General features: G+C 34.8%; 2 long non-coding RNA genes across 2 annotated transcripts; both read right to left on the bottom strand.

Moving 5' to 3' along the window:
* Positions 1-10,542: 10,542 nt before the first annotated feature.
* On the bottom strand, positions 10,543-13,013 carry LOC133788529 (uncharacterized). The gene is made up of 3 exons (XR_009873248.1): positions 12,777-13,013; positions 12,619-12,672; positions 10,543-11,856 (listed from the first exon to the last, which is right to left on the bottom strand). It is a non-coding gene; the product is annotated as an uncharacterized LOC133788529 (long non-coding RNA).
* Positions 13,014-13,323: 310 nt separating this feature from the next.
* Positions 13,324-14,009, bottom strand: LOC133788528 (uncharacterized). The gene is made up of 3 exons (XR_009873247.1): positions 13,942-14,009; positions 13,693-13,763; positions 13,324-13,383 (listed from the first exon to the last, which is right to left on the bottom strand). It is a non-coding gene; the product is annotated as an uncharacterized LOC133788528 (long non-coding RNA).
* Between the last annotated feature and the right edge of the window lie 1,370 nt (positions 14,010-15,379).

Genomic DNA, 15,379 nt, shown 5'->3' with positions numbered 1-15,379 from the left:
GATTTTGTTGCAGGCTTTACCTGAATCTTACAGAGAGGTGAAGTCAGCCATGAAGTATGGGCGAATCAATATCCCTTGAAGATTTTCTTGGTGCTATCAAAGCTAAAGAATTTGAGTTGCAACTAGAAAAAGAGAAGAACAAAGAAGAGGTGCTTTTAACAAGAGGAAGACCCTTCAAGAAAGAACTAAGGGGGAGAGATTTCAGTAAGCCAAGAGATCATAATAGGCCAAGGTGGAAGTCTCTAGTAAGATCAAAGTCCAAGGGGCGTGAACCAAAGAAATGTTTCAACTGCGAAAAGGTTGGACACATCAAGAGATTTTGTTGGGAATTAAAGAAGCAAATGAAGTAGAATTCAAACCAAGATTTAGCATCTGTAGCTGAGGAGAATGAAGACTCAGATGGGGAATTATATTCAATCTCAAATGAAGGGAACTCAGATGATTGGATAATGGATTCCGGATGTACTTACCACATGTTTCTGATTAGAGAGTGGTTATTTGAATATAAAGCTCATAAAGGCAGAGTTTTGATGGGAAACAATCAATCATGCTTGGTTGAAGGAATTGACTCAATAGAAATAGAGCACTTTGATGGAACAGTAAGAATACTTGAGAATGTTAGACATGTTCCAGATTTGAGGAAAAATTTGATCTCACTTGGAACATTTGATGGTGAAGGGCTTGAGTGCAAATCCAAACATGGAGTTCTCAGAGTAAGTAAATGTTCCCTTATTATTATGAAAGCAACTAAGAGAAATGGTTTGTATTTTTTGGCAGGAAAAACTATCTTGAAAGGAGAAGACGTTGTTGTAAAGTAAGTTGATGAACTTACTGAATTGTGCCATGTGAGAATGGGCCACATTAGTGAATAAGGATTGCAAGAGCTGTACAAACAAGGTTTATTGGAGAAACATAAACCAGGGAGTCTAAAATTTTGTGAGACTTGCTTAAGAGAAAAACAACATAGATTGAAGTTCAAACTCAGCAAGCACAAATCAAAACAAATTCTTGATTGTGTCCATGCAGATCTATGGGGTACAAGTCGTGTCTCAACTCATGGTGGAAAGAGGTATTTTCTCTCTATTTTAGATGACTATAGTTGTAAGGTTTGGGTGTATTTGTTAAAGGAAAAATTTGAATGCATAACTAAGTTTAAAGAATGGAAATTACTTGTTGAAAATCAAATTGTACTAAGAGTTAAAGTTTTAAGATCAGATAATGGCCTAGAGTTTATAAACCATGAATTTAATTTGTTATGCAAAGAATCGGGTATAGAAAGACATAGACCAGTTATACATACCCCTCCAAAAAATGTTGTAGATGAGAGAATGAATAGGACTCTTTTAAAGAAGGTTAGATGCTTACTTTTAGGGGCTGGTTTGTCAAAAATATTTTGGGGTGAGGCTTTAGCAAATGCATGCTATCTTGTTAATAGAAGTCCTAATAGGAAAACTTATTTGAAAATACCTCAGGAATTGTGGACTAATAAGAAGCCAAGTTTGTCACACCTTAGAGCCTTTGGATGTGTAGCTTATGCACATAAAATAGGTGATAAATTGGAGTCAAGATCTGTCAAATGGTTGTTCCTAAGATATCTAGAAGGTACTAAGGGATATAGGTTGTGCTCTCTAGAAGACAATCACTTTAAGGTCATTATAAGCAGGGATGTGGTATTTGATGAGACTAACTTTCCACACTTGAACAAAGTGAAGGGAGATTCTTTTCATGATGCAGATATAAATGACAATAATGGTGAGATGATTGAATTTGAAGTTCAACTTCCCAGAATTGTTGCATTTGAGAATGAACAAGATGAATCTAGTGGTTTGAGAGATGAAACTAGTGGTTTGACAGATGAGACTAGGAGTTCGAGTTCAAGTGCTGAGATTGAAAACACTACAAGATCAGATCACATGCTGATTACCAATTGGTTAGAGATAGAGCCGAAAGAGAATCAAGCCAGTAACCAGATTTGGAGATGAGGTGGATTTGGTTGCATTTGCATTGAACACAACTATTATGACAGAAAATGCTCAAGAACCAACAACTGTTAAAGAAGCGTTAATGAGCAAAGAGTCAAATAAATGGAAAGCAGCCATGCAAGAGGAAATGGAGTCTCATAGGAAGAACAAAACATGGGATTTGGTGGAAAGGCCAGCAGAGAAGAAGGTTGTTTCATGCAAACAAATTTTCAAAATTAAAGAAGGTATTTCAAGTGTGGAATCAACCAAGTACAAAGCAAGAGTTGTTGCAAAAGGGTTAACTCAAGAGGAAGGAGTGAACTATATTGACATATTCTCACCTGTGGCTAAGTTTAAAACAATCAGAATTTTACTTTCATTAGCTACCATTCATGATTTTGAGGTGGAGCAAATGGATGTAAAGACAATGTTTTTACATGGGAATCTTGAGGAAACTATTTTTATGGAACAACCTGAAGGATTCAAGGTGGAGAAACCAGGGAAAGATCTAGTGTGTCAACTTAAGAAGTCACTTTATGGGCTGAAGCAATCTCCTCGGAAATGGAATAAGAGATTCGTTATGTTTATCACCTCACTTGGGTTCACAAAGTCCAACTTTGATGCACACTTGTATTATAAGGACTTAGAGGAAGTTGAAGCTATATATCTACTAATATATGTAGATGATATGCTCTTAATTAGCACAGAAAAGGAGAAAGTGAGTTGGTTGAAGCAAAAATTACACAATGAGTTTGAGATAAAAGATCTCAGAATGGCAAAGAAGATTCATGGCATTGAGATACATATAGATAGATTGAAGAGGAAGATGGTGTTGTCACAAAATGGATACTATAGAAAGGTGCTACAGAAGTTCAATATGTTGGATGCCAAACCAGTAAAACTACCACTTGCAGGACGCTTCAATTTGAGAACTGATCAATCACCGAAGAAAGAAGAAGAAAGGGAAAAAATGGCAAAGATACCTTATGCTATTGCTATAGGAAGTATGATGTTTGTCATGATTAGCACAAGACCTGACATATCTCATGCTATAAGTGTGTTAAGTAGATACATGTCAAATCCGACGATTCAACATTGGGAGGCAGTCAAGTGTTTGCTAAGATATATTAAAGGTACAATGGATTGTGGATTAATTTTTTCAGGTCATCAAAAACAAGCTACTCTAGAGGGATTTGTTGATGCTGATTATGCAGCTAATGAGGATAATAGAAAGTCCTTAACTTCTTATATTTTCCAGCTGAATGGTAATAGTATTTGTTGGAAATCTCAGCTACAACCCGTTGTTGCACTCTCCACTACAGAGTCAGAATTTATGGCAACTACCGAGGCCTTCAAGGAAGCGATTTGGCTACAGGGATTGTTAGAAGAATTGAGGGTTTTGAAGGGAAGAGCTACTTTATTTTCAGATAGCTAGTCTTCAATACATTTGTGTAAAAATCCTTCATATCGTGAGAAGTCCAAACACATTGATATCCGAATGTTTTGGATTAGAGAAAAGATTGATCAGCAAGTGACCAAATTAGAAAAGGTTCCCACTGAAGAGAACCATGTTGACTTGGGAACGAAAGTATTGACTTTGGACAAGTTTAGGCATTGCTTAAACTTGATCCAACTTGGAGAGAAATGAAGAGGGTACTGAGCTAGGATGTCCACTCATCAATATTCAGATTCAAGTTGCAAGAATTAAGGTGGATTTGTGGAGTAATTCTCACAAATTTTCATTTGTTTATAACAAACCTAACAACTATTATTTAATTGTAACAATATTTAGTTGTATAGGTGTCAAGTGGCTATATAAGTTAGTCCTTTATTTCATTTTGTAAGATGTATTCATTTTTAGAAAAGCTCAGAGAGAGAGAGAGAGAGAGAGATCTATATACGTGAGGAGAGAGTTTCTTCTGAGTGTGTGAGAGTTCTTGGAGTATTGTGTGAGAGTTAAGGTGTATGGTTCAAGAGAAGCCTTGGCTGGGTTTTGTACTCAAGAAATAGTTTCTCAAAGAAGAGTTGAGATCTCTATGAGTAGGCTTGTAATCTGATCTTTATAGTGGACTAGCTCTGCTGGATGTAGGCAACAAATTGTTGCTGAACTAGGATAATTTCGGTGTATTCTTTCCATTGTTTGTTTTTACATTTCGCTTTGCACTCTAACTATTTGAATTAAGTTCTGGTTTGCATTTACGTTTTCCAGATTTGTTGCATCTGTGAGTTTTGGTGTTGAATCTACGTCCAAAAAATTTCTAGTTTATATTAGATTTTTCCAGATTTATTGCATCTGCGAGTCTTGGTGTTCAGTATACCTAATGGAATGTAAAACCATTTCAGTGCGAAGGGGTGGCATTGCCAAGTGGAAGTATGGAGATTGGATTAGATAAGTGGGTGCACCAAAGCCAGCAATGCTATCAAAGCATTCTAGGCTTGGACAACCCCATTACCCCAATCTTCAAGCGGTGGAATCCATAACAATTCTGGTGGGAAAGAATTGGTGCTTGGCTGCTCATCGATTAATGTGAATGTTTCCCTTTCTCGTAATACAGCTGGAGGCAAGCTAACCGTGGCTCAAAAAGGAAAGAAAACGGCTATGGAAACTAATATTAAACAAGGCAATAAAGTCACATATAAAGTAAAAGACATATACACAATAAGTCAACTTTGCTTTCTTCCCGTAATGGGAAGGAGGACAATTTGGGGGAAGTAAATCCACTTTATGACTGACTTAAGTAGACCCATGAAATCAAGTATTACCATATCTGATCTGAGGGATTCAGGCACACCCTGTGCATTAAGTATCATTGACAAAAACATAGCTACTCAAGCTCTCAAGGGTAGTTATGGCATTTCGTTTGGCAAAGTCAAAGGTGGGGTCAATATTGATAAGTCAGTGGGAGACGTGGTGGGCAAAGAGACAGAAACAACTAAAATCCAAAAGGTGACGTCATCTTTAAACTCATCTACGCATGGTTTTCGACATGGGTCTTCTACTGCTTCGGGCTCTTCTTCTCAACACGCTACTTCTCAGCTGGCCATGCAAAGAACTCAACTGAAAGTGACAAATTTGATAACGCTGATACCTGCACACTTCTGCGAGCATCCGTTCCTTATTAGGAGAAATAGAGGCCCGAAAGTGATAGAAAAAATAACCTGCTTTACAAAACAATATTGGGCAGAATATAAAGGCCCAAAACAGTTACAAAGTTATAACAAACCCAACAACAGAAAAATAACCAACTCAGTCCTAAAATTATATAAATCCTAATACACCCCCTCAAGATTGTTGATGCCATTTTTCGTCAACTTAAATTGTAGAGCAATTAAACAATTAAACAATGAAGCGAATGAATGATGAAGAGAAACAAGAGATTTTTACGTGGTTCAGCAATTAATTCTGCCTAGTCCACGAGTTTGTGTTATTAAGATTTGGAGTTTTCCGGAAATTCTTCAGAGATGAATTACCCAGAGCTTTCTCTCCAGAAATCAGAAATCCCCCCTTTACAAGTGGTGATTCCTTCTCTATTTATAGAGAAGGTTACAGAATTCATTCCCACATATCTCGGGAAGATATTCTGTATATCAATTGAAATAATGATATTAAACGTATTATCTCCTATATACACATAAACATCCCATGAAGATCGGGAACAGATAACAAATTAAATGACATCCCTTAAATATTGGGATTACACAGCAATAAATAAGTTCACACGTAATGGGCTATCCCAGGTGATTCATCAGGTCTTCGAGATCAGCGATTTGTCAGGAATCATGGGTCAATCATGAACTTTTCACTCAACTTCACACTACGCTCGGGATAGGTAAGTACTATCGAGGCTATCACACCCGAGCTTGCACTTCCCAATCTCGAACTACCTTGCTTGTGGATGATCGGTAAAAGATATATTTGAGTGTCGTACTATTGCCCATCGCGAGCTTGAAGAATATTCGAGGTTACACATCCTTGTGGTCGTTGCTTTACTTCAGAGGTTTTACGGCTGGACCATATGATGTTTTCATACATTTCGAGCTAACACATGATGAGCCCAGTTTTCGGGGTCATAACCTCTTATCTCGAAATCTGGGTGTAACATTTTGCCCCCTCAAAAGTATCAGTTCAAATCCTATGAGAAGGAAACTTTTGAACTTCCCTTCTTGGAAACTGTACCTTCAATTGCACTCGAGTGTGGACACGCGTCAGCCACAGGTTGCTCAATCAGAGTACTTGAGTACTTTTTCAATACACCACGTCCTTTCACGTTTCATCTTTTGTCGCCATTGCTACATTCGCACCTGACCATTGGATCAAATACCAAATCCATCCAAAGGCCCAGATTAGCTCGACCCTTGACCTCCTCTTAGGACACACACATATAGATATAGCTGTGTCACCCCCTTCCTCTTCATTTTTACATTTTAAGTTTCAAAGGGAGAAAAAACTAGAGCCGAAAAATCTTTTTTCCTCTTTGCATGTTCTCTAAACCAAGAATACAAAACAACCTTGGCCTTTTCGATTCCGTGAGATCATTCTTGCAACCGCTCCTCCAGTTGTCGCTTTCATTGTATCCACAAGCATCTGTTTGTAAGTCTCTGTTCTTGATCATGCACATTCTGTTTTTTCATGCATGTTTATGTTATAGTAGCATTTTTGGACACAAGTTTAGCACTAGGATATATTAGTCAATATCGTGTAGTTTTTAGGTTCTTCTGAGATTACGGATTTCCAAACCGAGATTTTGCATGAATGATGCAAATATGGCTTTTTTAATGGGTTGTCTTGATTTTAAATATCATATCGTGTAGCCCAAGAAACAGGTATAAGATTAGGGTTTATAAATTGCACGTTTCTAAAAAATATCACTTTTTGAGTAACCGCCAACTTTTTTTCCTGAAAATCCGGGATCTTCGAAAATAAATCCACCTTCCCCCATTTCCATGGGATACACGCTACGAGCCTGATCTCGTTCTTCTTGCTCCACAGTCTCGATCATTCGAGCTTAGGTCATCTTGATTTTTATTCTTAATTTCTTGCTCGTTTGGCCCTCATCCTTTTGCTCTCTTGCTAGATGCCACTGAACTCAGAAAAGCGGTGGGGGTCAAAGCTCGCAATTCCTTACTCACCAAAAACTCCGAGCCCGTCACCTTTTACCCAGAATCAATGTTTGATTTGGGAGCACCAACTAAAGTGTGAGCAAGAAGACACTTTTGACGTCAAATTGACGAGGTTGAGGAGAGGAAAAGGAAAAGACTTAGGGTCGCCATCTACCCAGATCCAGATCCCGAGCCTAGACTGATCCCCATCGATACCACTCTCAAAGTGACAATCGCCTTCAAGCCAAGCGATCTCCAATTTTCACTAATGGCAGAACCATCAAATCCCCCTTCTACCTCATAGGCAACCTCCATTCCCACCTCGAAGAGAGAATTTTTTGAGGCCACTACTGGAGCTCGATTTCTTCACTGGGGCAGATCTCTGACATCTTGGCACTACAAGAAAAAATGCTTTTAATAACACCAAAAATGTGTTATCAAAACATACAATAACACTCTCTAATGTGTTAAGACCGAATATGTTATCGTAGGTTAGGGTACTTTACATAACACTTTATCAGTGTTATACAGATGTGTTATTGTACTGTCAATGATAACACAATTTCTGTGTTATTTTAATATATAGATAAGTGTTGAATTATGTTATTTATAGTCGATTATATAACACTTTTTTTGTGTTATACTACACTTTAGTATAGCACTTTTTTTTGTGTTATACTACACTTTAGTATAACACATGTGTTATATTAGCTTAGAGAAACATAATCTTTTTTTACTTGCACAAAACTAGGAAAACAAATATGAAAGTTGAAGCCAAATAAGGTAACATAAATAGATTTTTATTAATTACTCAAATGTAATTACAATATTTAGTCTACTAGTCTAGGCTTAAGAAATCATATTACAACATGGTGGGTTGAATTAAACACTGAGCGCAAAACAGAGACAATATCTGTCTTCTTTGTGAAATTCTTTTTTATGCCAAGCAATCCTTTGAGCTGCTGAAGGGAAATTGTAATGGCAGCTCCTCCCATGAACCCAACAATGGCATCATGGGATAGAAACTCAATCAAGAACCCCCATCTGAAAAAGGATCCAGCCATTTTAGAGAAATATATAAAACATATAGAGTGTAGTTTTTTTTTTTAATTGTCTTAGACCATAAGCATTGTTGTATAAAACTTATTCTTAACTTCATAAAGTTTCAAACTAAAATGAGCAACTCAACTATGATTAGCTTACCATTTCAATCTCTTTGCTAAGATGTTAACACCCATGGCCATTATTGCAGCACTATTAGGATAAGGAGATAATTTCCTGACCAAAGTGCAGATGATCTCAACAACCCTGGGCAAATGATAAGAGACAAGAGCATTAATGTGGCAAGAAACAAATATAACACAGTACACAGGAAAATAACAGTATTTACCACACTCAATGCCCATTAAAGCAAAACACACAACCTAGCAGGTATTGCTGCAAAAGTTTTTAGTTAATTAGTATTGTCAAAACATCATAAATCTAGATTAGTTTCAGTTAGATATCCCAGTTGCACAAGATTCTAAGTGTTCATCAGAAATCTAGATTAGTTTCAGTTAAATAGCATGTCATCTTCCTATAATATAGCATGAATAATTTAGCACTAATCAATATCTCTATAGTCTCTAGAAAGCTAGATTTTCAGTTAATATGATATATAGAAGAAGACTTACAGTTAGACCAAGTTTAGTTTCTTTGGTGACTACACCGAGTCTCATATCCAAATTCTTTTCAAGACAAGATATTTCCAAATTCTACACAAGTTTTATGGAAAAGTATTAAAATAAGAACCATAAGTGACAATTACTTCACTTTGTTGTAGTGATTATCTACATTTCATTGTTAAATTATGTATTTTCTTAAAAAAAATGCATATCTAGTATCACACACAGAAACCAACATTTAATTCAAAACTCAACCTTAAATGTTACAGTATGTTACTAGAGAGCAACAGAGAGCTGTGATGAACCTGTACTGAAGCAATAATTCCTAGTTCACCAAACCGGTCTGTAGTCCCAGGTGTAAGATGCTGGGCATGCTTAATCTGAAAATTAGCTCTAGTCATGCAAAAATAAGCATGGAAAGAAATATCAATATTAAAACTTTGCAAAGAAACAGATTTTCTGTGGCACATAATAGGTGGCAAACTATAAATCTTGCACATAATAGATTCAATTGCTATTGCAAAGGCAGAAAACATAGAAACAAATGACCAAAACTTCAGACAAGAGAACTGCATGTACCATTAAACACCATTCTACATATAAAGAGCAGGTTAATTGCTAAGGCAATTGCTGATAGGCAATTGCTGAACCAGCTGTAACATACACAACACAAAGTTCGTACACACAAAGAAGAGCAACGACTAAAAGTAAAAGAACAGTAACAACTCTTGTAGATCAGTTTCAAGCAACTTGTTGATCACAAGTCACCCTAAGATTCAATTCTATTATCTATAAAGTCAACATTTCAAATTGGAAAAAATAATAAAATGGTGTCTATAATTGTGCCAAAGAAGCAGAAAAATCATGTATTAACTTTAGTTTATCAAATGAGGTTTAGATCATCTTGTGTCTGATTTCAGCCTCTAATAAAGTTCTTCCATTATATTATAAATCAAAGTTCATTGAAGCATAACACAACCAGAAAATCTTACGATAGTAAATTACAAATTATGAAATCTTTCAGCCTTTTGTTGTTGTTCCCATATGACAGTAAATTATGAAGCAATATAAAGGCCTTAATTACAAATTAGACTACTATTCCATTAGTAATAGGAATTCTCTTTGTATTTCAAACCCTTTCACCTTCAACTTAACAATAACATGCCCCAAAATATAACATAAAACATGTCACTTTTGCCAAAAGAAAAAAAAAAGTTCAGCTATTAAAGATGAGAATCCTAAAATCTAGATTAATATGAGGAAAGCATCAAAGGATTTAAACAAAAATTGGGTCACGACTTGATTATCACAATTTCCAAGTCCGAGAGCTAAAACTAAAAAACAAGCAAAATAAAAGCCCAAAACTGGAGGTCAGCCAAAGCTGATTAAAAAAAAGCTACAATAATAACTCAATTTACTCATATGTCTGCATTTTTGCAAAAGAGAAGTTCAAAGTCAGCAAAAAAAAGCTGCAAAAGAGAAGTTCAAAGTAAGCAAAATTACTAGTGGCATCAATCTGCATTTTTGCCAAACTTTACAATATTATTCACTAATCAACTGAAGTCAAACAAGGACATACCTTTAAGTCACTGAATGTATTGAACAAGATGCACATGGCAGTGACTCAAGGAACAACTCAAAGACAGCTTTTGTTACAACGTAAAAATACTTATAAAAACAGAAGACAAGGCATCATCAAGAGAGGACCATGCAATAAAGTTTATACAACATGCTTTTAGATAAAAAAAATACAAAGAAGAAGAACACTTTTGAACTATCCCTAAGTAAGAAGCCCACAACTAACTTCTAGATTGAATTACTATTGGTTTGGATCAAAAGATCATATCCTACTTGCATAGAGTAAACAAAGAAGGTTCTAACTTCAAAGATTTGGAAGTCTACTAACATAAAAGAGAGCATGCTATATCCAAAATGAGCAAAAGAAGAATTTAGTTTTTATGTTTTCTTCACAATCAATGGACCATTAAGCTAATCAAACATAGTATAATCAAATATAAGCTAATCAAACATTGGTTTGGTCATGTAAAATCCTGCTATAGAACCAGTGAAGTTCTCTTATTTTCTGAAATTAGAGCTCAATATAAGGCAAGCATCTATAATCAAATATTAAAACTAAACAAAATAAATGAGGAAAAATATGGAGTCACATCACTAATACCACTTCTCCTAGTTAACTAGAATGAACTATAGAGATATTAAAACCGAGCACAAGTCTATATTATTAAACCACAAGTAAAGAACAACCAAATAAATAAAAAAGGCAAAAAAAATTATAATAATAAGTAAAAGAAACATACATGATTCTAGCACATTTTACTTGTAAACATTCAAAAAGAAGAAGACATTGTCAGGCAAATATCATAATTCAATAAAATGGCATGAAACCACCATTGCGATAGAAATAATGGCCACCCAAAGAACAGTCATGAAACAAACATAAAACACATTGATTGGAAATTCCAAATCGATCATAATTCAGCAAGAAATCTTACAAAACCAAAGAAGAAACTATGAAAGTCATTAATCAACAAAACTAGAAAAAAATAGTTGTAATAAATGACAAATCACCAAGCTCTGCAATAAGAATTAGTGACTTTAACTTACTGTAAAGTGGCCAAAATGCATAATGTGTACCAGTAGGCTTGCAAGTTTTGAAAGTGTGTATGCATATGTATAGATAATTTTTATAAGATATGAAAGTTCCTGAAGTAAATTGACAGGGAAATTTACACATAATCACACCAAGCCAACACAATTTTATTTTAACTATTTTAACAGACTTCAAATGTAACATTAAAAAAAAAAAACAGCAAGTGCATCAAATGAGGTCTGGACTTAACAAAGCAGCAATGTGTACTACTAGGAAGGATGAAGCAATGTGTTAAAGAAAATACAAGTCATTCAGGAATTCAAGAAAATACATAAAGAGTCAGCATGAAAATTGATACAAATATACTTTCTACAACAAAAAAATTAATTCTATTGCCTATGTAATCATATAAATTCTTTGTGATGGCACTAACCTTTGATGATGGCAGAGAAGAAGAGAGTTTTTCAAGAAGCAAGGGAATGACATATGGCTCAAGAAGAGGTGTTGATGAGAAAGCTACCTACAGAACAAAAAAATATTACAATTTGGTTATTTGTATAAACGTGCTCTTACAACCCTTGTAATTTATGGCAAGTATAAAAGTGCTCCTCCCAGCTTGTCTCAAGGCTCAAATCATCAAAAAATAAAAAAATAAAAATTATGATAAATTTGGTTCAAGCACCAAAGAGAAATTACTCAATTGATTAAAAACACTCATAAGTCATCTTCACCAGAAATACCTATGCATCTTATAACAGTTTTCTACTTCTATTAAATTTCTTATTGTGCTCACCAATTCCAATATAAATACATATATATACACATATATACTTTATCTTCCCTAAGGTAGTACCCATATGCTAAACTAAGGAATAATATTGCAATAGGAATCCAGATAGAGAAAACCACTAATTGGAAACATGAAAGGGGGAAATCACAGCAAGAACAAATTAGAATAACTTAATAAAGATAATCTGGTCATGCAAAAAGATTCCATAGAACTATACGTGTAAATATTAAGGAATGATTTATAATTCAAGCAGATGAGAGAATGCCAAAAAAAAAAAAAAAGAAAGATAATTTTCTATTTTATGTGATAGACTAGACCATGAAATTTACAAGTGCTTTATGCCAATTACGGCATGGTTACCATGGGCATTACAAGTGCTCCATTGTTAGAATGATAAAGTCTGGTAACTGGAAGATCATAACAAAGAGCATAGATAAATTCAACACCTACAAATACTATAACAATGGAGCATCACATTCAATTACGGCATACCATTAGAGCCCTTGCAAGATCATCTCTTTTGACATCAGTGTCCTCTCCTTTTGGCTGGATAACGTTAAGGAGAAAAACATGTGAAAAGAAGTACAAAAACAAAAAGGATAGCACATCATAATCAATGATAGCATTCATCGCATGATCTGAATACTAACCAAAGAAACAAAAGCAAACCAAAAGGGAAAAGCTTGCTTAGAATTTTTTTGGTCCAGGTTAGTACCAGGCTGAAAATCAACAAAAAAGGATTAAGAATTTACTCACCATCTATTTCCAAAGAAAATTATATAAGTTCCTTTTCATACCTCAAATCTACGGAGCCAACACTTTCTCTCTTCTATCTTTTTCTTACTAAATAAACCAAGGGACAAAAATAAACAAAAGGAGAAAATTGAAAGTCACAATCACATAATTATGTTTTTCTCCTTATAGGTGGATTAGAAAATAAAACTACAGTATTAGCATAAACAGAACAAAAGCAAATAAATAAAAGTGCCATCTATTTGAGTTCAAATGGGTGAAATACTTACTCGCCCAAAATGAGATTTATAGAATAAGAATATCAATGAAAAATGTATAAATGATGATAATACTTAGCGACAGAGATGGTACTTATCTAAGAAGAATAAGAAGAAACACATTTCCAGATAAAATTATATTGCAAATAAAACAAACTCCCAAACGTACCTTGATGGAACAATAATTTTCTCCCATTTTGAGCAATTGACCTTTTTGACATGCAGCCTTAAAATATTTGTTAGTCCCCTGAGCCAAAAAAGTATTAAGACGTGTAAGCAAATACATATTATGATCAAGGCAGAATATTGTTACTCTTAATGACTACAGCTCTGAACAAATTATCAACCACAACAGGAGAGAATCATTTAAAAATGTGCTTTGTGCTTTCACCCCTTGAGCCCCAGTAATTTTAGAAGGAGAAAATCACAAGAGAATAAAATTAAATCAAAGTGGAATCCTACTTGCTGATAAATTATTTCCATCAGCAAACAACAAATCATAAAGCAGAACAACCCTCTTAACAAAACAAACTGCTTAAACTTAAAGATATTTCACCTTAATCGTCGATCACTTGTACAAGGTGTAAAGAACCAACCTTGACCGCAACTATAACCAGAATAGATCAGCTGCGACGATCAATTAGAAGAGTTTAGCTGGTAAAATAAATAAGCATTGTGCCTTTTTTCCAGCAGGGTACATTTACATCAAGATACAAATATCCAAATAACAATTTTAGTTCTTAAAAATCATTGGTAATAGTCCGTAATCACAAGACTTTTCACATAATAAGATAACAAACCAGACCTTATTAGAAATTGGTCCTTGTGCCAGGTAAGGTTTCTCATTACGTAAATGATGGAAGCCGTAAGCCACCTAAGCATCCATTCCTGTAATATAGATCCAAAAAATAAGGAGGCTTGTGTAGAATGATAAAAAAATACAGCCATGGTCTGCTTCATATAAAACTAAGAGGGAGCGAACCACACACACACACACATATACTAATACAGAATAATTATCAGCTCTTAGAAAATAAGAAAAATCCTAGTGAACTATGAAACTCATATTTTATATAACAATCATTATTAAAGATCCATAAAATATTATCGTTATTCTGTACAGCGTAACTAGTTACACGGAAAGGTGACTAAATTAAAGACTTCCCAATAAAGGACTTTTTTTTAAACTACTGCTACCAGTCACTCTTCTCTTCATGATTAATATTATTAAGCATGCCAATCAAACATTTATCAATAGATTACAAATGGCAACTATCAAAGGGAGACAAAATAAACGTTGAAGGAAGATAACTTAGTCTGACAAAAAACCAAAATTCTATCTTGAAATCAAGGTAGCTGAGTACAATGATATGCTAGAAGAACATAATAACAGAACCAATTAAGCAATTGTACAAAGAAAAAAGTTTGTTTAGAACAAATTATATCAAAGGACTTACGATGATGGGGCTTGCAGCAAGCAATAAGCGAGAAAAACTGCCATCATTGCCCATATGCCCCTATATGAAAGAGTAGACATAGAGTTTTAGAACAAATTACACCAACTATTAAAGCAGAAACTACATAAATAGGTAAACAAAAATAACAAATAAGAGCCTACCTTTTAACTGATGTACAACATCTCCAGATGCACTACCTTTTGGATCCAAGACCCTGCTTACCCAACTGGTAAATGCATCAAGAAAAAGAAGAAGCAAAAACAACCTCTTAGTACTTGGTGAGAATGATCAAGAAACAAAAATACTGTATCATTATTTTGCAACTTCAGAAGTTCAATCTTCCAACTTCTAGATAGCCATAAGTTATCCACCACCCAGTAAAATCCCCATCCTAAGAGAAACCAGTAAAATCCAGTAATAAAAAAGATAGAAGCAACTAGCATGAGTATCACATAAACAACCAAGTAAAGTGAACAGCAAACTAAACTAAACCAAAGATAGCAATAAGCAAAGGCATTTGACATATAAAAGTACTGAAATTAAAAAGCTCCATTCAGAAAGCATCGATTTTTAAAGCTACTTACTGGGTTAGGAAGATGTTCTGTTTTGTTTTTGGTCTCACATGACCAGCTACCATCCGCATTGATTAGCACAAATCCAACAAGATTCTTGACAGATACAACCACTGTCCCTCTACACCAAAAACAGAAAAGTAACAAGTTAGTGAGCATATTTCACAATCAGAATACTAATCTGTGATTGTATATAGCTAAAATATCTTGAAGG

The sequence above is a fragment of the Humulus lupulus genome, chromosome 7 (assembly GCF_963169125.1).
Source record: "Humulus lupulus chromosome 7, drHumLupu1.1, whole genome shotgun sequence".
In the NCBI taxonomy this organism is placed as follows: Eukaryota; Viridiplantae; Streptophyta; class Magnoliopsida; order Rosales; family Cannabaceae; genus Humulus; species Humulus lupulus.
This window is presented reverse-complemented; position numbering and strand designations above follow the sequence as displayed.